A 22,157-nucleotide genomic window follows, 5' to 3' on the forward strand; every position below is an offset into this window, starting at 1 on the left:
ACCATCCCCATCATCCCCACCATCCCCATCATCCCCATCATCCTCATCATCCCCACCATCCCCAACATCCCCACCATCCTCATCATCCCCACCATCCCCAATATCCCCACCATCCCCACCATCCCCACCATCCCCATCATCCCCACCATCCCCATCATCCCCACCATCCCCATCATCCTCACCATCCCCATCACTACCATCATCATCACTAATGTTAATTAACAGTGATTGGTCAGGAGCTGTTCTTAAAGTTGTTAATCCTCAAAATAACCTTATGAAGTAGACAGTATTGCAACATTGTGGCAGCTTAAAATCACAATTCAAATTCTTCGACATTCCTACAATTGAGAGGTGGAGTCTTAGTCCTCTCCTCTTGATTCTGGGCTGCCCTTTGTGACTTTCTTGTAACCAACTGATTCTAGAAAAGGTCATGCAGCTTCCACCAACTCTTCTGGGACACCTGCCCTGAGGGAAGCCAGCTGCCAGTCAAGAATTTCATCTATCCTGAGATCCATGCTGAGGAGACTACACGCAATTGCTTGGTCAATGGCACCAGCTACAATCTCAGCTGACGGCCACTCTCAGCTGCCAGTCATGTGAATGATGCATCTTCCTGTCCAGCTGAGCTGACATGACTGCAGCCTCAGTTTCATGACCACAACCCCTAGTGAGAACTGCCCAGCCGTGCCCTTCCCGAGTTATGACCTACAAAATTGTAAGCAAAGTAAAATGATTGTGCTGGGGCAGACCTCCATTTTACAGGTGAGAAAATCAAGGCATCCTCAAAAGCCAAAGATATATTCTGACCATGAGTCTGCTCAGTTCCCTCTCCTTTGTGGATAAGCCAATCAGCCACGAATTTTAGAAGGCTTTTCCAACTGTGCAGCGTCTTTAAAACTCTAAGCAACAAGTTACCTTTTTTCCCCCTTACATCACCCAGTTGTAAACACCCAGATAAAGAAGGAAAGAGAATACTATCAGAAACAACTAGGTAGATAATTATCTGGCACAACTGAACACTCAGTTTTAGAACATGAAGTCAAAGTCATCAGGTATCTCCATCAACCCAGCTCCTCCTCTTAATTTCTCTATTTATATTCATGGTCTCTTATTCCTGCCTTATGTGTTGCTCTTGCACCATTAGAATTCAATCCTTTGAGAACAGCAGTCCTGTCTACCATGCTGTCTGCTCTGTTCCCAGCGCCCAGCACACTGACAGGTACGAGGACTCAACACGTGCTGAGAGTAAGTTGACTGTGTACATGTCAATCTCAGTTGACATGTACACACTGCTATATTTAAAATGGATAACCAACAAGGACCTACTGTAGAGCACAGGGAACTCTGCTCAATGTAATGTAACAACTTAAATGGGAAAAGAATTTGAAAAAGAATAGATACAAGTATATGTATAACTGAACCACTTTGCTGTGTACCTGAAACTATCACAACATTGTTAATCAACTATACTCCATTATAAAATAAAAAGTTAAAAAAAAAAAGTAAATTGATTAATACAACATTGTAAATCAACTATACTTCAATTTTTTTAAAAAAAAGAGTGAATTGAATGAAGGCCAGAAATCATGGTCATTTTCAACATTTTTCTTTCCCTCCATCGAACTGTAGATCATAAATGGAGAACATTGTTCAAGTCTATCCTTCCCCTTGTTGACTCTACCCCAAATTATGCAATTCATTTCTTCACCCCTGCAGTTAATGATGAGGCTTTCTGCCTTCAGACATTTCACTCTTCCAATCTATCCCATCTATTATTGCTCTAAAAACGTTAGTGGCTTTCACTGCTTGCCAGATGGAAAGCCAAGTCCCTCAAGGCCTTTCACCAGTCGACCTCAGCTCTGCTCTGATGCCTCCCCACAGCTCTCCTGTGTGTTCCTAGATGACACCCAAGTGGACCACTTGCTCTTCCCAGGACAAATGGACAAGTTTCTAACTTCAGACGACTACTTCCCTGACTTTTCTTTTCCAAAATCCCCACCCATTAAAAAGCCAACCAATTCATCAAGGCCCGTCTCAAATGTCACTTTAGTAAAGAACTCTTCCCTGATCCCCACACCATATATAGTCTCCATTCTCTGAACTCCTATGGCATTTTATAGTACTTTTAAGACAGTTATTATATTCCTCCTTGATGTCTGGGTTTTATGTACATATACCTTCTACTGTAGGTACTTAATGAGGTTTGAGAATAGGTCATACTCATTTTTTTAATCCTATGAATCATATGGTCTAGCAAGGTATTAACTATGATAGAACTCAGTAAGTATTTAATTAACTGAATGAACTTTCAGGGAAGTTACACTTAAAGGACTCCTCCAATTTGAAGCAGATAAAACAATTAAGTTAAAAAATATCCATCCTAATAAAGGTTAATAGGGGAAAAGCTTTCCTGATAAGTGATCCCAGTAGACTGACTACATTAAAAATTAAAGTCAGGGTAAAATCTCAATATGCCACTCAACTGTGCCAGTGTTGCATTGTTTTCTAAGTTGTTCAATGACTAAATGGAAATTTTAAATCATTTGACTACAATCTGAAAGTGGGGAAGACACAAAAACCTGGAAGTCAAAAAGGAAAAAGTGACAAATCTGGATACATATAAATTTCAACTTCTACACAGTAAAAAATGCCATAAATGAAAATCAAAATACAAATGACCTATTAGGTAAAAATATTTCTAATATACAGCATAGTCCAAGAGTCCAATTCCTTAACTTTCAAGGAAAATCAATAAGAAGAAAAACAAACATCCCAAGAGAAAATAGGTAGAATAAGCAGCAGAAGAAATACAAATGGCCAAAAAATATATAAAAACATAATCAGCCACATCCAAGGTAAAGATGTGCAAATAAATCATTACCCTTTTTTAGGAAAGTCATTTGGCAATGCTTGTTAAGATTAAAAAGGCACATGGTCTTTGAGCTAGCTATTGCACTTTGAAGCATGTACCCTACAGATATATTCAGACAAGAAAAAAGAGCTGTGTGAAAAAGTACAGTAATTGCATCACAAGAAACAACTGGAAACAACCAAAGGGAGAAAACAAATCAACCAAAGTTATTGTTACACACCGTGCCACCATTCACAATAGAAGGCTAAGCTAAGCCTCTTAAAATGGAAAGGCTTCTAAGAAGAATTAAACGAAAATAGGTAAAGCACAGAACAAACAGTATTCTGTTAAGATCTCATTTGAATTTTTAAAAATAACAAAAGGGCAGGCATATACATCCATATATGCCTATGCATGAGTGAAATATTTCTGGAAGGATATACTTGAAACTGTTTCCTCATAGTTGGGGGAGGGACAGAGGATTTTCTTTATATTTTACCACTTTCTGCTGTCTTTTTCTTTCTTTCTTTTCTTTCCTTTCTTTCCTTTCTTTCTTCCTTCCTTCCTTTCTTTTTTCCTTTCAAATAAACCACATGCATACTTTACTTTTATAACAATAAGGAAATTTAAATTATTTTTGAATTTGTCCACTTCTTTTCCTTTGGCCTTTTTGCCAAAATTTGCAGCCTTACCTTTGGTGCTAAACGTCCCCCTTTGCAGAGTCCCTGTTGTGGTTTGTGGGGACATGTCTGATCAGTGGCAGTTGTGGAAAGGGCTTCTAAATCAGAGCTCTTCAGAAGTAGGAGAGCTACACTGGGTCCTGAGAGCCACAGGATAAATGTAAACACATGCCCACACCGAGGGCAGACAAGGAATTTTAAAGGGAAACAGGAGCAAGACGGGCAGAGAGAGTGCCTGGTAAATCGCATCCCAGCGTATCTCCTGGGCACTTCCAGTAGCTCAACTTGAAAAGAAAAGGAGCCAGACCCCACCCTGTAGGTGAAAGCTATTATTCTTCCCGCCTCTCAGAAGAGGCGCCTTTCCAAAGACAGCTCAGAGGTGGGATGGAAGAGGGACCTGCCAAAGAGCTCCCACCTGAACGTTTTATGGGACAAACGTGCAGCCAGAGGGTCAAGGAGGTGGGGCATCCACGCAGCTCTGCCGACACGTGCCTCTGGCCGTACAGAAAACAGAGAAATGTCCCCACACTGTGTTCTATCAAGAACAGTAAAAGCTCCTTGGGAATGAGTGATGCCGTGATGCTGCGAGGACCAGCCTGGTGATGCTGTCGGCTCAGCGTGAGAACCGTGGGGACACAGCGGGGCTGGAGCCGCAGAAGCTGTCAGCTCATCCTGTCATTGTGAGTGCCTTAGGTGGGCTTTCCCTGGCGTCGGTATTCTCTGTCCACAAACCACAGGAGGTGTAACATGAGCTCCAAACAGACAATGATCACGGCTCCTGAGACAGCGAACAGCACACTTGCCAGGGACGGAGGCTTTGTAACTAACTTTGAAAAGGGAGCCCAGCCAGCCAGCTGCAGCCTCGTCAGGGTGGCCACAGGCTGAGCCGCAGTCCCCAAAACAAAAGGCGTGATCAGTGTCTACCTCCAGCAAAAGGAGCTCAAATGAGACTTCGTCACAAATGACAGGCCACACAGGTGAGAAGGAGAGGGCAGAGGGAGACACCTGCGCGGTCCGACAGCACCAGGCGCCCGGGAGGTGATGCACGGAGGGGACGGGACGACAATACTGGCAGCGGCTGGTATATACCGTGTTCATCCTCCATTCGTGGTCCCGCAGCATTGTGCCCATACCTCTGCTTTGACATGTATCCTAGATTGTAATCATCCACATACATTTGCTCCCTCCCAAAGCGAGGACGCCTTCAAGGTCAGAGCGTGCCCTTGATAAGTCAGTGAGTGAAAACACTTCTCCCAGGGTGAGCTGCAATCTGCCTTGTGCTTTCCTCAGGCCGCCATCAAGGCTGGAAGGAATCAAAGCCCAGAGCTCCCAGCGGGGCCTGCAGAATGGACGCCGCCAGCAGAAAGAGGAGGAAGACCTAAGAAGCCTTGCTCTCCTCTCAGGAGCCCGTGCACGTGCGCAGGGGCCTCGGTACTGATACCTCTCAGCTGCTCCCACCGCAGGTTATTCTAAACCCCTGGCACCCTGGCCCTAAACTGAGGAAGGAGAAAGCCAGAGAGCAGAGTGGTCCCATGAGAAGCATGACAGCAAGGGCTGGTAAACGAGAGCTGCAGGGGTGAAGGGGCTGGAGAGATGACAAGTGTCTACCTGCTCCTTAAATGTATGAGATCAGGCATCAGAGTGAAGGCTAGTCCATAGGACGACCAAGCAGCAACACGGGTCAGCAAGGCGGGGGGCCCATGGCCTCAGGGTTCCACCAGGCACGCCCCCAGATCCCCAGAGAGGGGTCTTACTGAAGTTCAGGGAACTGCACTCACTGAAATTCCCTGCAAAATCTTGCGTGTGGGTGCATTTGCATGGAAATAGGGTCCACAGATTTCATGAGATTCTAAAAAAGCCTTGTGATTTTAAAAAAGAAAAAAAAGGGATTAATGTGCATATGAATCACTTGGCGATCTTGTTAAAATGAAGTTGTGGTTCGCACGCCGGGGTGGGCCTGAGACTCTGCCCTCCAACCAAATCTGGATGACTCTGATGTTGCCGGTTGACAGTCCACACCTTGAGTAGCAGGCACCTGACTGGGGGGCCCTACCTGCTGAAACCTGAAGCCTCCGGATGGCCACGCCGCCGGCACCCACAGGATTCAGTGTGACACCGACTGATCTGGATTTTAGCACGTGACAAGAAACACCCGACACGAGACAAGCACAGACAGGTATTACTGGCACTTCCTAAACGCCTCTGGAGTTTAGGACCAGTTCATCATAAATATGGAAGACCTAGAAAACTGCCCTCCATCACCGCTGAAAAAAGAGAACCTGGGGTCCCAGGTGTCTGGGCCCTTCTCGTTAGTTCAGAAGGAAATCCAGCAAAGAGAGAGTTTTCCCTCATTCTGGCTTTCACCAACCACCTCTGGGAAGCTGACAAGAAAAGCAAGGATGGTCAAGTGACCTCATTTTGTTTATAGAGAGCGTGCGTGGTGCTGAATATCTATACCTATGAAAGATCAGATTAAACCTTCCCGGGCAAACAAGCCCGGCGGGCAGCAAGTTCCACGGGCAAACACTGGCCATACAGAGCGAGTCTTAGCCCTCTCGGCCTGGCTGGGCTTTCGGCCACCAAGCAGGGCACTGAGGGCTGAGCAGTGCTGAGATCCGGTCCTGAGACAGGAAGTCTGCCAGGGAAAGTAGAAAGCCCAGGATCTGACAGCCAAATTGTGCATCAGCAGCTCTATCCCCAGTACACAAAGTATCATAAAGACTGAAATCCAAATTGAAGTCTAAAAATAGCACAATGAAAATATTTCCTTCCTTCCCTCCACCAGAGAGCAAAGCAGCTGACATCAATATCCTCAGGGCACAACTGACTTCTCCGAATTTACATGGAAAGAACGATTACACAACTGCCCCTTCTCACCATCAGACCTCCTGTCCCAGGAAATAAGGAAGGGAAAGCAATTACACTGTTGCTGAAAACCTATAATGGATATGTGATTACGATTATTAATGTGGAAAGAAAGAGACAAAGACTGCTGAGCTGCAAGCAACCACTAAGTGAATCTGCATGAGATTCCAAGAGGTGGATTAATTTTTTGTTTTCTTTTCATCTCTCAGCCAGTCATTGGAATGTGACCCCAAACTTTAAGCATGGCCTGTCACATCCTTATCAGTATTCACTGCCACTGCACTGTGGTCACATTATCTCCCCTGGATTCCCAAGTGACAGGCTCCTTGCTGTCGGGGATTGTTTTCTCTTTGCCTCTAAAGGGGAGGAGGGTGTGGCAGGGAACTGACTGGTCAGGTGCAGGAAATTAACTAATTTTCAAGACACAGAAAGACATTTTGTAGCAAATATTTACTTCTCTGTTTCTTTCCTACTGATATCGAACATACATTATCTAATCCGGAGGATGCTGGATTTACAATCCCTCTGAACAAAGGGATGTTATGGCTCATTCTAAAGAAATAATGCTGTCAATTCCTTCAGCCCCTGGTGAGAACACTACTGCGGCAGGAAGTCCATTTGTCATAAAAGAATAGAATGGATAGTGAGGGGTGCAGGTAGAGAGGAGAGTGTGAGATTTCTCTGACTTTATATGGCACCCTGAAAACCCGTTCCCCTATACCACTTACCCATCCATCGAATTTCCAATTACTATCTGGCTCAAGGTCCACATAAACATGGCAGCTTCATCCAAAGTGGGCCATTAGAACTGGAGATCCCCAGGGGGGAAGGCTGGGAACAGGGATGCTGGGTGAGGAGGAGACCCAGAGGTCTCCTCTGGTGTGTATCAGAGGGTGTGTATCACCCTCTCTGTGCCTGGTGGGGCTCTAGGCACTTTTCACGCATTATTTCATCCTGTTGTACGATTTCACCGTGAGGTGAGTATTACTACGATGATGCCCTCAACTTTACACATCAGCACAGGGACTCGAGATTCTTCTGTTTGCTCAGAGTTACCCAGCTAGCTAGTTGCAGGAGCTGAGACTGAATGCCATCCCGATGACAAAACCCATGACCTGATGGCACCAGATTTTCACGCATTTTATGAGAAATATTTAGTCTCCCTTCTCCGCCTGGGAAACGCGATTTCCTATTCTATACTGAAACCAAACAAAATACACAGGGACTCATCTGACTGCTCTCAAATACGCTGCATAAGACCCATAAAGCCACTCGTACTCTTAGGTAATTTTTTTGTGGTAGACCTTGCTCATTTTTTTGTGCAAATCTAGGAACATTTCTCTTGAGATGACAAGAATAATCGTAGTTGTTGTAGATGGTAACAGACAAAATGGGCATTCATTATTATGTGCAAAACTGAGCATTTCCCTAGGCTGCCTGTCACAAAAACAAAGGTTTCAACTGAAAACTATTTAAAAATTCTATATACATACACACACATGCACATATGTGTTATGAAACACTTTTTTATCTAATCCTTATTATTCTTTCCCAAACTCTAATATTCAGCCTTTTTCAATAATAATAGCAATAATAATTATAATTATTATGTTATAAATAATATTATTATTGCAATAATAATTAATAATAATAATGGCAGCAAACATTTACTGAGCATATGCCATCACTGGTGAAAACAGGCTTCACGTATCTCATTTAATCTGTGCAACAGCTCTGTGAGGAACATCACCATTATATTTCTTTTTATAAACAAGAAAACTGAAACTGAGATTAAATAATTTCCCAAGGTCACTAAACTAGAAAGGATAGAGGAGGCCTGGATTAGATCATCTGACCCAGAACCATCTTCTTGGCCGTGCATCATCCTTCTTCCCAAACCCCCATCCGTCCGGGTCCTGGCCAGACACTGGCCCTGAACCGACAACGTCTTGCTGTCACCAGCTGTCCTGGCCAGCTCTTCATCCAGCTCACGTGCTATCTTTTCTTGCCACCTTCCCTTGACCCCCTCCACGTGCTGGCACTATCACCTTGCCTTAGACCTCAAGAAGCAGCCGTGTCTCAGCCACAAGACAGCGAGCTCCCCCAGGGCAGGTCTCCCTTCCCTGCCCACCCAGCCCGGTGTCTGGTGCACCGTGAATGCTACACATTCCCATCCCACAAGCCCATCCACGGGGACCATGGTTCTGTCCCCTCCCCGCCCAACAGTGACGAGAGAAACATTGTCAAGATCTTCTGAGTGACATTTCTTCATACCCATAACAATAATTTTGAACTTTCCCCCTCTTCTCTGTTTTTGTTATGCTAAAGGAGCCCCCAGTCCATCAAACCACACTCAAAATGCTATTTTCTAGTATTTTAATCACATCACCCAATTTCTTCACCGTCCCCCCGCATATTCTGTTCTGTGTTCCCTGGTACATGTGTAACTTACTTTAAAAGTGATTAAAATGTCGGCATTTATAAAATATATAAAATAGAGGCGGCTGGTTTAATCACAAAAGGGTTGACTGCAAAGTTCTTTCAAGTACTTATCTTTCCTGACAGATTTATCTGTTTGTTCAAAGATCAGTAATGACTTGAGTCTGTCAGGCAGACTCGGGGTCAGACTGCTCAGGTTTGAATCCTGGCTCCGCCCCTCACAAGCATGTGACTGTGGGCAAGTGACTTAACCTCTCTAGGCCTCAGTCACCTCGTCTGTAAAGCGGGGATAATGACAGCATCTGCCTCACTGGATTGTGAAGATAAAATGAGTTAAAATACAGAAAGCGCTAAGAACAATGCCTGGACGTGATGGGTACAACTACCGATACTTCTGCTGTCATCACCACCATCACCTGCATTACAAGGCCCTCCGGGATCAGGGCTCTATGTGCCAGGTATGAGTTCACTGCCTTTCAGCTCCAAACCTATGCCTCACTGCCTGCTTTGCAAACATTTAGCTGGGCCCTTTAAAAAATTCTCCTTTGTCGGTAGAGGGAGGTGGGGAGACTTTCTAAGAGGAGGCGGTTTCCTTCCTTGTTCCAGTGTGCTCTCAGCAGGCTCCTAAGGGGATGGCTTCCCTAGACCCTGCCCCCAGAGCACACACAGCCGCTGCAGTGCCCAGCTCCCGGGGCACCTGTGGTTTCCCGATTCCCAGCTCTTGCAGTGGGGCTGGTTTCCCCGGTGCTCGGCTTCCATGGCTTCTGCTGAACCAGGATGCTTCACGCACAGCTTCCCCAGCGTCTGGCTCCTGCTGTGTGGACGGCTTCTCCTGCACAAGCCCCTCCAGCATGCACAGCTGCTCCAGCACCTGGATGTCAGCGGCTCCCAGGGGCCAACAGTCTCCCTGCAAACTCCTTCAAGCCCTACGTTAGCAGACAGCCTCTGGTGAGACAATTCCCCATGAACAGTCTTCTTTGGAACCCCCCAGAAAGTTCCAGGTAGACGCCTGCCGGCAGGTGCACTGATGCAGGACCCGGCACTCCAGACAGCATCGTCATGCCCTCTTTAAGGAGGTCTGCCTCTTAGCCTGGGGGCAGGGGGTTCCCGATCTTAGCCCTGTGGGTGGTGGCTAAGTTCTCTTTACTTCTTCCTGGTGGATCCTCCATTACTCCAATCCTTTGTTGTAATGAATAATTCTTTGTATTATGCTATCCGTGTTCAAGTTACTTGTTTGGGTGCTGTCTCCTGATTAGACCTTGACTGAAACACTCTCTGCCCTCATCTCCTTGCCCTTATGGGCAACCAGCCGGTACCCTCAGCCTTCTTTTCGTTTCATGCTCTCCAAGTCGGTTCTTGTCTTAAGATATTTTTTTCATTTTCCAGAATGTCCTGAAATGCCACCAAGCCTTCACACGGCTGGTTCCTCTGAGTCACTTTCCAGACTTTGCAACCTGCAGTTTTCCAACCCAGGCCCTACAAACCTCAGTCACCATCCAGCACATGGGCCTGTTTCACTTTCTTCACAGCACTTATCACTGCATGAATTATCTTATTCTTTCTTCCGCCTCCTTCCCTAATTAAATGCAAGTTCTGTGACAGCAAAGACTGTGCTTGTATTGTTTACTACTAGAGCCCCAGGGAACAGTTGTCAGATATGAAAGCACTTGATAGAGAGTTGTATTAAAAAGATGAGAGGGAAGAAGAAGAAAGGTTTAAAAAAAAAAAAAAAAAAAAAAGGAGGAATCTGGTTCCCAGCCGTAATGCTCCTGATCTAATGAATTGCTTCTAATACCCATTCGCCCAGTCACTGCTGCCTCAAATCCTGGAAGCACCACTGTCTGTTACTTCCCACACTCATAGATTATTTTCTTTAAATTTGTCCTTCCTTCTACTCTCTCTTCTCCTGTAGTTTCATCATTCTCCATACATCAGTCCTGTCTCTATGAACTCAGGACTTTATTAGCTCAATAGCCTCCTTACTGGCCTCTCTAATTCCAAGTTCCTTCTCTTTTTCAATCTATTCTGAATAGCGTTGACAACCAGTTTTTCTAAAACACTGCTTTTCATTGAGCCCTTCCCCTCTTCTTTACAGACCAGTCGTTACTTGTTTGATCCAGCCTAAACGTATTTGTCTCCCTTCTAAGGCCCCCCGATGCTGGCTCTGTGCTGCGTGGCAAGCTGCACTGCCCATCAAGGCACAACAACCCTTCTGCCTGTTCACACTGGTTCTCCCTGTGTGAATGAGCCAGGCCACCCCTGTCCCAGAGCCCACTCACAGGGGCTCTCCCCACTGAGATTCCAGAAGGGGGCAGCTCAAACTCTCCGCCCTACATTGGCAACCATGGGATCACTTGATAAATCTCCTTCTCTCACCTCCTATACTCCAGAAAACATCTGAAACTTTTTAATATAAACCTATGTTGTCTTTCCCTCATCTTATCAAAAGAAACGCGTAAGCTCCTTAGTTCTCTGAGGCTTCAGGTAAGGTATTGAACAAGTAGTAGGGAACGATGAATGATGAACAAGTGAGAGCCTCCTGGTTGAGGATCGATGTGAGTTCTCGGACCTGGAAAACCTGCCTTGGGGTAGTCTAAGACCCTGTTCCCCTAGCAGGCTCTAAGAGACTCATCTGACCCAAATCACAGTCTTTCTCATTATTCATATATTAAATCTAATATGACACACTTTGCATGTACCGCGTATAAAAAATTTTCTTTGGAAAAAAAAACAGAAATGAGAATTTTTCACAAAGGTTTTTGTTCTGTTTAAAGGTCCTCCTCCTGTCTATTTTCATCCTGTGTATGTTTTGTATTTTACTTCTTTTGAAAGTGTTAAGAAAAAAGACTTTCTTTGGGAAGAGCTACATCTTTCCGCACACTTCCACCCCTGGAAACAAGGACCCGAGGAAAGAACACAGGTGACTGTTAGGTAAATGGTGTCAGTCCCATCAGTTCAATAATTCAAGGCTCTTGAGTAAAGAGAAATTAATTTTTAAATTTGCCATGTAACAAAAAAAGGTGGAAAACAACAAAATGCCCTTCAATGAAATATGGTTAAGCAAATTGTAATATGTGTACTTATTGAATGTTAATTACTATTAAAACTGTGGTTATAATTGTCATGTAGTAACATAGAAAAATATTTTTGACAAACCACCTGGTTGAAAAAAAAACGGTATTTCCAGAATCAGTATATGCAATTAATTATAACTGTTGTGAGTCTTGGGAGATCTTGGGGGTGGTATAAGCTAAATATGAGGAAGAAAATAAAAATGTCAGCACAGAATGGGTCACAAACCAGAGCTCTGCAAAGTTGAAATCTAAAGAGGGTTCTGGCTCCCAGCTCTTTAGGACTTGACCCCTTTCTGATTAAATGGACTGCTGGGCTTACACTACAATATGTGGGTTCTATTTCCTATTCTCAGGAAGTTCTACATTCACAAGTCATCTTGGCAGGTGTAGAACAGCGTGTGTAGTACTGCACCTTTCGTCTAAGAGAGGATATAAATATATATGGCTATGTCATTAAAAAGCAGTGGAAGGATAAAGCAAAATTGAATTAAAATCGTTTCCTGTAGGAGAAAGTCAGGAAAAGGCTGAAGAGAGGGAAAGACAGCTATACTTTTCTGACTGCACCTTGTTTTGTACATTTAACTTTGAACCATAAAGTTTGTGTTATATATTTGTTTGTGTTGCTAAAAGAAGCAACCACTAAAATAAAAGGCAAAATAATAGAGGTTAGCCTACTGTGCATTGAGCTAACTATGCATTGAGTTGATGGTTGAACTACACCAAGGGGAATTAATTAAAGTGACTTTAAACCTCTGTAATTTAACTGTGCATCCCTGGTGGGATATATCCTAAGAACAAAAAGAACTGCAAAGAAGTCTTAGGTTGTTTTCAGTTATCATATTATTAATAAAAAAGTCAGTATTATTATTCTGAAACCATACATAAAATGGATATACCAAATATAATATAATATATATACACACGTATATATAGTCAGATATACTACATACATGTAATCAAATATACTTCATAATAGAGATAGATAAATATATAGATAGGTATAGAATTATTTTAATGATATAAGGAATAAAAATTTTCAGCATAAGAGAAAAGAAATACCAGTATAAAATCAAAGAAGTAAAACTATGTAACCCTAAATTTGAACTGGAAATAACAGTGTGAATCTGTGATATAATTTGTCTGAAAAAAAATCCTAGCTCTGTCTACTGAAAAGTTCAAAAAGAATGATAATCCAGTAGCTGTGAGCACCCCCAGGGCCCAGTCTGTGGTCTCTAAGTATCATTTCCTACTAAAAATAATAAGAGCTCCTTGCAGAAAATGCTGATTCTAGATCTGGGCCATGAAATGTGCAAGATGAGCCTGAAACATCTTGTTCCATCAGAAAACAAGGAAGCATTTAGGTTGATGTTAAAAGATTCAGGGGCCAATTTGAAAGGGATCTCCGCCAAAGATGGGAAAATTTGAAAAAGAACACATTCTGCAAAGAATTGAAACATAACAAATATGTTAAAAATCCATGACTTCAAAATGCTACATGCACACACACACACTCTTTTTGTTCACCTTTAGAGGATTCTAGAAAACCAATTATTATTCTGAAACAGGTGCATAAAGAAAAAGAATCAAACCTTTCTTTCTTTTGTAAATCATAACTCAGGACAATTAAATAAATGTTGAAGGAAATTTTGTTTTTAAACTTTGAGACATTTACTTACTTTCTCACATCACCAATCATGGATTATTATGAGTGAAACTGAGTGTCTGTATCTTTCATCTCTCAGGAAAACAGCACTATTGAGTGCCTATGACATCCTATGGAGAATTTTAATCTTTGGTCATAGCATTAAGAGCTCCCGGTTTCACAAACCCACAGACCCTCTTTGAAATAACCTAAAGAAATTTCTTTTCTTATAGAAGAATTTTATGTAAAAAAATGATGACTGTGATGGAATTAGAATATTACTATTTTGCAATCCACTAATGAAATAATAAGTCTAGTCAATAATCACCAATTTAGGTATAAAAAGCTGATGGAAAATCTGATACAAAGAGGGCAGGGCTCCCAGTCTTGAACCCAACAACCAATCTCAACACCACAGGAGAGAAAGAACAGATAATATTGGCTTCCTTATGTAGACAGTAACAACGCTATCAATGAAGCACTGTGACAATAAAATCAAACCTCAGTATAATCAAATCTATAGATCTAACTACAAGTTTATAGGAAATACATGGGAAAAATAAACATGTTGATGACCACAAGGATACAAGTAGCCAAACTCTGTAGGACAAAAATATTGGTTAATTCAACAACAAGAAAGTGAAGTAAAAGGAGTAGGAACCTGTAGGTTAAAGAGCCCTAACACATTTCTTAATGTGAATAAGCCACCTGTCGACATAAAATTATGAGACAATTTGGGAAAATTGGATATCTGATGATATTAAGCAAGTCTTGTTATTGTTTTTAGGTGTGATAATGGTATTACGGTTATTATTTTTTTAAGTCTTTATCTTTTTGAAGATATGTGTTGACATATTTATGGGTTAAATAAAATGAGATTCACTTCAAAATATTCCTGTGGGGGGCAGGGTGGATGTGGTAGGCTGAATAACGGCTCCCCAAAGATGTCCATGTCCTAATCTTCAGGACCCGTGAATGTTACCTTATACGGCAAAGGGGACTTTACAGATATAATTAGGTAAAGGATTTGGGGATGGGGAGATTACCCTGGATTTTCTGGTCAGCCCAATGACGTCATCCAATGGTCCTTGTGAGAGGGAGGGAGAAGGGTCAGAATCAGAGAAGGTGATGCAGAAGCAGAGACTGAAGTGATGTGCTCTGAAGATGGAGAAAGAGGCCACGAGCCAAGGATTACAGCTGGCCACTAGCAGCTGAAGAAGGTAATGAAGCAGATCCTGCCCTGGAGCCTCCAGAAGGAACCAGCCCTGCCAACACCTTGACTGTAGCCCAGTGAGACCCACATCAGACTTCTGGACTCCAGAACTGGAAGACAGTAGATTTGTGTTGTTTCAAGTTGTTCACGGCTACCTGTTTCAGCAGTGATAGGAAACTAGTACAGTGGGGAAGTGGAGGGGAGTACAGCTGAAATCAGTTCAGCCATGTACTGAAAATTGTTGAATTGGTGAGATGTGCACATGGGGGTTCGTTTTAAGTTCTCTAGTTTTGCACGTGTTGGAAAATTTCCACAATAATTTGGATTTTTTAAAATAACGTCTTACTAAGGGAGTTTAAATCAAAAAGTTCATTCTTAAGACACAGTTTTCAAGTTTCATACCTCTGCCCCACACCCAACTCCAGAACATTGTGGTAACGTTAGTCTTGGAGACCGAGGCAGTGAGGGAGTTTGAGACAGGCAGATTACACACCCACAGAGTAGTCCCTGGGGCACCTGAGGGAAGGTGCTTGATCTCTGCCAGCCTCAGCCCCCTTATATATTCAGATAATAACAGAGCCTGAAGCTCATTGGGTGGTTGGGAGGCTTCAGTGAAATAATCCATTTAAAGTGTTTCGTGGATTACCTGCATACAATATCTCTTAATAAGGGTCAGCTATTGATATATATCATCATTGCATGTCATTCCTACAAACATTTGAAGAACGTCTCCAGTCAGTCTCAATCCTAATTATCACAATCCTCTAAACTGTATCTGTGAGAAAAGACACATGCACCCCAATATTCATTGCAGCACTATTTACAATAGCCAAGACATGGAAGCAACCTAAATGTCCATCGACAGATGAATGGATAAAGAAGATGTGGTATACATACACAATGGAATATTACTCAGCCATTAAAAAGAATGAAATAATGCCATTGGCAGCAACATGGATGGACCTAGAGATTATCCTACTAAGCGAAGTAAATCAGAAAGAGAAAGACAAATATCATACGATATCAGTTATATGTGGGATCTAAAATATGACACAAATGAACGTATCTATGAAACAGAAACAGACTCACAGACATTGAGAACAGACTTGTGGTTGCCAAGGGGGAGGAGAGGCCGGGGGAGGGACGGATGGGGAGCTTGGGATTAGCAGATGCAAACTATTACATATAGGATGGATAAACAACTAGGTCCTACTGTAGAGCACAGGGAACCATATTCAATATCCTGTGATAAACCATCATGGAAAAGAATATGAAAAAAGAATATATATATATATATATATGTATAGCTGAGTCACTTTGCTGTACAGCAGAAATTAACACAACATTGTAAATCACCTATACTTCAATAAAATTTAAAAAACAAAAAAGAAGCACCCCTAAAAGGCCCTGTTGGGTGATGAATGAGAGCTACAAAGTTATCTTTTGAGGCTTAGCATATAATGCAATCACAGAAAATCCTTCCAGCTCAAGAAGTGGCATCTTTACATTAGCAGCCACAGAAGGAAAACACCGCTTTCCTCCCTGAGGTGTTTGTGATCAGGGATTTAGAACCCACCCTGGGGTGAGCTCCCAGATAGAAGGGGACACAGCACAGCACAGAGAGCATCTGCAGCTCATTCCTTGCTGCTTTGCAGCTAATGTTCGCACAGCTGTTGTATGACTCAGGGTGGCTGGGAGGGAGGGATGCGGGGTCGGGGGGTAAGGAGGAGAAAAGGAGCAAAAATGAGTCACAGACAATGTTGTGTGTAATATTTCGTCTAACCTACATTTGCCAAGGCTGCTGCAGACCTGTCATCTCACTTTACGTGAGCTAAGAGCACTCAGCAGAGTCTTAAAAGTGACTGCACACTGAAAGTGAGCATCGGAGAAATTCCAGGAGGAGCTCTACTTCTATTAATCATGCGTGTAAAGCTAACAGGTTCATCCCATGTTAGCAAATTAAACTATCACACAATCTTGACAATGCTTCCTTGAATCGTTAAAAGTCTTCTCATTTTAATTAATGACAAATTGGATATCTACCTGCTGGGGTTTCCACTGATACAGCAATTAATTTTTCTTTAAGATTTCTCAACTCCCTGCCAAAATGCATCAAGCTATATGGTTTCTCTTGAGCTTGTAAAAATCATCTTAGTTTGGACATTCCGTACTGATAGTCATAATCGCCTTTTTAAGAATGTGACAGGCCCCTCGAAACAGGTACACCATGAAGCACACTGGCATATCTGGGGGACAAGGGCACATGGGCCCCCAGAACACAGTGGACAGAACGTCCACTCGATGGCCTCCCCAAGTTCAGGTTTACATAGTAATTGCAATGGAATGGCTTTCCACCACCTAAACCAAACGGAGTAAAGAAAGAGGAATCACTGGGCATCTTGCCAAGCCTCAGGCCTCCTTAAATATTGGTTGATTTCTTAATTGATCTCAGTGGGCAGAATGATCATATCATTGCTTTAAAACACACACTTTGGGATGAACTGGACAAAACACACGGGCGTCTGTTAGCAGAGCCTTCTGTTTTAATAGTCAATCTCCTATTTGCTATTAGACAAAATCACGGCCATCTTTTTTATTTTTCAGGCCATCTTTTCAGAACAGCCCCACATCCAATGAAGAGTTGAAATATCAGTGACAGAAAATGATGCCAGATGACCAAGACCTTTGGTCCACACTTTCAGTTCTGATGCTGCAGTCAAAAATCTGTCTTCTCACATACAGATGGCCAACAGGCACATAAAGAGATGCTCGATATCACTAATTATTGGAGAAATGCAAATCAAAACTGCAATGAGGTGTCACCTCACACTGGTCAGAAAGTCTACAAATAATAAATGCTGGAGAGGGTGTGGAGAAAAGGGAACCCTCCTACACTGTTGGTGGGAATGTAAATTGGTACAGTCACTATGGAGAACAGTATGGAGGTTCCTTACTAGAGTTACCATATGACCCAGCAAAATAGAGTTACCATATGACCCAGCAAAATAGAGTTACCATATGACCCAGCAATCCCACTCCTGGGCATATATCTGGACAAAATTATAATTCAAAAAGGTACCTGCACCCCTATGTTCATAGCAGCACTATTTACAATAGCCAAGACATGGAAGCAACCTAAACGTCCATCGACAGATGAATGGATAAAGAAGACGTGGTACGGATATGCGATGGAATCCTACTCAGCCATAAAAAAAGAATGAAATCATGCTATTTGCAGCAACATGGAGGGACCTAGGGATTTTCATATTAAGTGAAGTCAGACAGAGAAAGAAAAATATCATATGATATCTCTTATATGTGGAATCTAAAAAAAAAGGATACAAATGAACTTATTTACAAAACAGAAATAGACTAACAGACATAGAAAACAAACATATAGTTACCAAAGGGGAAAGGGGGGTAGGGATAAATCAGGAATTTGTGATTAACAGATACACACTACTATATATAAAATAGATAACCAACAAGGACCTACTGTATAGCACAGGGAACTATAGTCAATATCTTGTAATAATCTATAATGGAAAAGAATCTGAAAATGAATATATATATATATAAATCTATATAGCCATATATATATATAACTGAATCAATTTGCTATACACCTGAAACTAACACATTGTAAATTAACTATGTTTCAATTTTAAAATAAATAAATAAATACTTTAAATGTAAACTTTTTCTAAAAAAATCTGTCTTCTCCTGTGCCAACCACGTGGCTCATGCTACCTGAATTCTTCCCATCACACGTCGGGAAGAAGACCTCTCCCCTCTGTGAAGCCCCTCACCTGACAAACCCAAAGGGTTTCTGACTAATCCTTCCTCTTCTTTCCTTCTGCCACCCTCCTCTCTAGAGCAACATTTTTACTCCCTCAAAGGAAAATATCAGAGGGAGAGAAGCAAATATATTGGAGTTACTTTCTCCCCAAAATGCTCTCTCTCTCTGAGCTCCACTGACGGTCAAGATGAAGGGCTTTGAAGCTCCGTGAATCGCAGAAGAGATGATAAATTCCTCCCAGCACCTGAGCTCTGGAGCCTGGAGCCCAGAACTTTCTTGGTCTCAAACACCCCCCAAACCAGCCAGGTTGCTTCTAAAGGCAGAAGAGTGTTGGAAGGATCCTAGGCCTTGGGTCATAGAAACCGTGGGAGGCTCTAACCCACAGCCGTTAACAAGAACTCAATTTCCTCACCTCTCTCCCTTTCCAGCCTCTGCAGGAAGTGCTAACAGCTGGCCAAAGGGCAGGCAGAGGAAAAAGCTAAGAGTTTAAATAATCAACCAGGTTTCGCAGCCCTTCAGTGGAGGCTATAAGCTCCAAGCAAACATCTCTTCTCTCCCCATACTTTCACCAGGAGGATAAGAGATTCTCTTCTGGTTTTATAAAATTAGGATTTTTTTGAAATGTAGATATTTTGATTTCATAATTTTCATGGTGCCATAGCTGCTACTAAGGTAATAATAGCTAGCATTTATGAAGTTCTTTTCGTATACGGGAAACATTCTTTATCTTTGCTCTGTTATTGGTCTATTTGAATTGGCCACACATGAATCCAGAAAATCTGATTCCAGAGCCTGCACTTTATCTAAATGTCTCAGGTTCTCCACATTCATCAGGAAAGAGATTGTTTGTTTGAGGGGGTTTTTTTAACGGTAAAAACTTAGGAGGAGGGAGACCCTTCATCTTAATTGCCCTGTCTGGGCCCTCCTGCTCAGCAACCTTAGAAAGGAAGAGTGGACTCCATGCCCTCTTTGTGGACCGGCCATAAAGGCCGGGCGGGATTCAGCAGGCGACAGCTTCTTTTCTTGCCCTGAAGGAAAGATCTGCCTAGTTGGGGCAGTTGCAGGGGTTCTAGAGGCAAGAGCTCGACTCTCTCTTTCTGAAAAACTACATGTAGGCTTCTCTAAATGGACTGAAGTGTTCTGGAAACTATACTCATCATTAACTGAACATTTCAGGGGAAAAAGTTATTTCTGAGTAAAAATTCATTACTAGAGTTCTTAGAGAAGGGAAAGTATTGTAGTGAACCGTAGCGCAAATGCAGACCTCCAAAGTTTATTATAAATTCTACCATTCACATAAACTTTTTCAAACATTACTTAGTTTTATATACATATCAGTCATACTTAATGTCTAGAATAGTAAACGACTGTGGTGGTGACTCTAATCCCCATACAAATGTTACCAATATTTTCCCTACCCTTGTTTTTCCTTCTTTTTTTCCTACTTTTTAAATTCATGCCATCTTCTTGTATTTTATGTATTATTTTTCTGTAAGTATGTATTTTTATATGTTTAACCGTTATTATTTTAAGTATACTGAAGGATTTTCTGTTATAAGATGAAATAAGATTAAAAATTAAATGTGAACAATCAATGGTTACATATTAAATTAATGATTATGTAGACCTTTGTAGAATTAACTGCTTTAAGATTTCTTATCAGTTTGAATTTCAAAATAGTATGGTATTTTAGATCCTTGTTTCCCCTGGAAAATTAGACAGTATAGCTAAATTGCTTCAATATTCAAAAGTGGGCAAATCTAACAACGAATATTGTCACAAAGGCTTTCGTGTATATGATGTGTAGGATCAATTTATCCAGTTTTAGAAGGAAATGTGGGCTTGCTACAAAAGATCAGCAATGGATGAAGTCACAGTATCTCCTGGGTGGGAGGACTGAGCCCTGAGTGGGCAACTGAGGTGAGAACGCAGAACAGGGACATAAAAGGAAAATTCATGTCCCAAGACAGTGCGATCAAAGGGCAGGCGAGAAGTAGACGGGAGACAGGACAGGAGCCAGAGGACAGAGAAGTCCCTGTGGGCTGCACCTCCTCAACTCCTGTTTGAAAGGACAGACAGGAGTCAACCCAGTAGAGAGACGGCTTATCGGGTGGGGATGAAAAGGGGTGATGTACTTCCAGCCTCTGCATCCTAAACGTCTCCTTCTGCTAATGAGAGAGACAGAGACAGAGAGACAGAAAGACAGAGATAGAGAGACAGAAAGACAGAGACAGAGGCAGAGAGACAGAGAGAGATAGACAGAGAGACACAGAGAGACAGAGAGAGCTGGCACAAATACAAATAGCTCGCAGCTGAGAATAGAGGTGAACGCAGGAGAGTCACGCCAAACAGAGGAGGGAAAAGAAAGAAGCTGAGAATCTGCCTTTCTGAGATGCAGAGGAAGAAAAAACGGGGCTGAGGCTGTGAAGACGGGGTGAGCGAGGCCCTGGGCTCCCAGAGAAGCAGTGGGGTCTGGGGAGGTACTAACGTGTCTGACTCGTGCCTCCTAAGAGGGGAGAAGGGACGCCTGGGTCAGTAGCAAAACAATACAATAAAAGTGCAAAACACAGAAGCAGGTGTCTGCCCGCGCCTGGTCACTTATCTCCTGGCTGCCATTTCTTATAGTCACTTCCCCCAGCAGCTTTCGAAATAAGGTCAATGTGGGTTGAAAATGGATTGTTCCAGGTGCACCGAAACGTCGAAATCGCCTTGCATAATTCGGAATAAAGAACATTCTATATGGGATCCCAAAGAATTCTAGTCGTTGTTAAACTCCTGTTGGGAAGCTGGTGAGCAGCCTCCAGCCTGCAGGGAAGCACAGCTCGGTCAAGTTTGGAATGTACTCCCGGGAGAAGCAGCCTCCCGGGCTTTCAGCTATTACGCTTTTAAGGGCCACACACCTGAACAAGGCTCGTGAATTCTGGCCTGAAGTTACCAATAGCTCCACACTGTAAATTCCCTCTCCCCCGTGCCTTTTGTAACTCTGCCCGTTCCCTCTTCATGTCTCTGCCTCTTTCATCTTCTTTGTGTATCTGAGTGCCAACTCTTCTGGTATAGAATTAACTCCTTTTTTTCCTTTGTGGACGTGAAGACAGAGACGGCTGCTGCATAGGCTGGTCATACGCTGAAAGTGACATCGATTCAGTAATCGGAAAATAAGCGAGTGCTAATGTCAGCACTTTGTCTCAACAGTGAGAAAACTACAACCTTGCACTCTGATTTTTGTTTCACAAATTGTATGCATGTACTACTATACACATATAAAACAGGTTCAAGGACAAACCTTAGATGAATGAAATGAAAAAGTAAAACAGAAATTCTAAAATGTTCTTCCCACATCCTAGTGGACCGTCTCGTAGGCAGCTGCCTTGGAAACAAGGGTTCCAGGGACCCCATCTTCAGCCCTAATTCCCATCTTCTTGAGATCGTGGGCAGTTGGTCATCAACACTTGCTTTTAGCCGTGACTGACCAGCTCCAGGAGCCTTGGGTGAGGGGACAGACCTTGACCTCTGAGGCACACTGTGGGCAGCGCTGCTCCCACTCTAGACGGCATGTCCTCTGGGCAGAGAAACGGTGCCTTAGTCTCTTGATAT

General features: G+C 42.7%; 1 protein-coding gene and 1 non-coding gene across 4 annotated transcripts in view; both read right to left on the reverse strand.

Annotated features, from left to right (window-relative positions):
- The window catches only part of DISC1 (DISC1 scaffold protein), a 362,726-nt gene that overhangs the window by 44,819 nt on the left and 295,750 nt on the right, over positions 1–22,157 (reverse strand). The gene's annotated exons all lie outside the window — the stretch shown is intronic.
- LOC133079233 (small nucleolar RNA SNORA25) lies at positions 13,637–13,762 on the reverse strand. Its single transcript, XR_009698117.1, has one exon. It is a non-coding gene; the product is annotated as a small nucleolar RNA SNORA25 (small nucleolar RNA).

This window comes from Eubalaena glacialis, chromosome 1, assembly GCF_028564815.1.
Source record: "Eubalaena glacialis isolate mEubGla1 chromosome 1, mEubGla1.1.hap2.+ XY, whole genome shotgun sequence".
In the NCBI taxonomy this organism is placed as follows: domain Eukaryota; kingdom Metazoa; phylum Chordata; class Mammalia; order Artiodactyla; family Balaenidae; genus Eubalaena; species Eubalaena glacialis.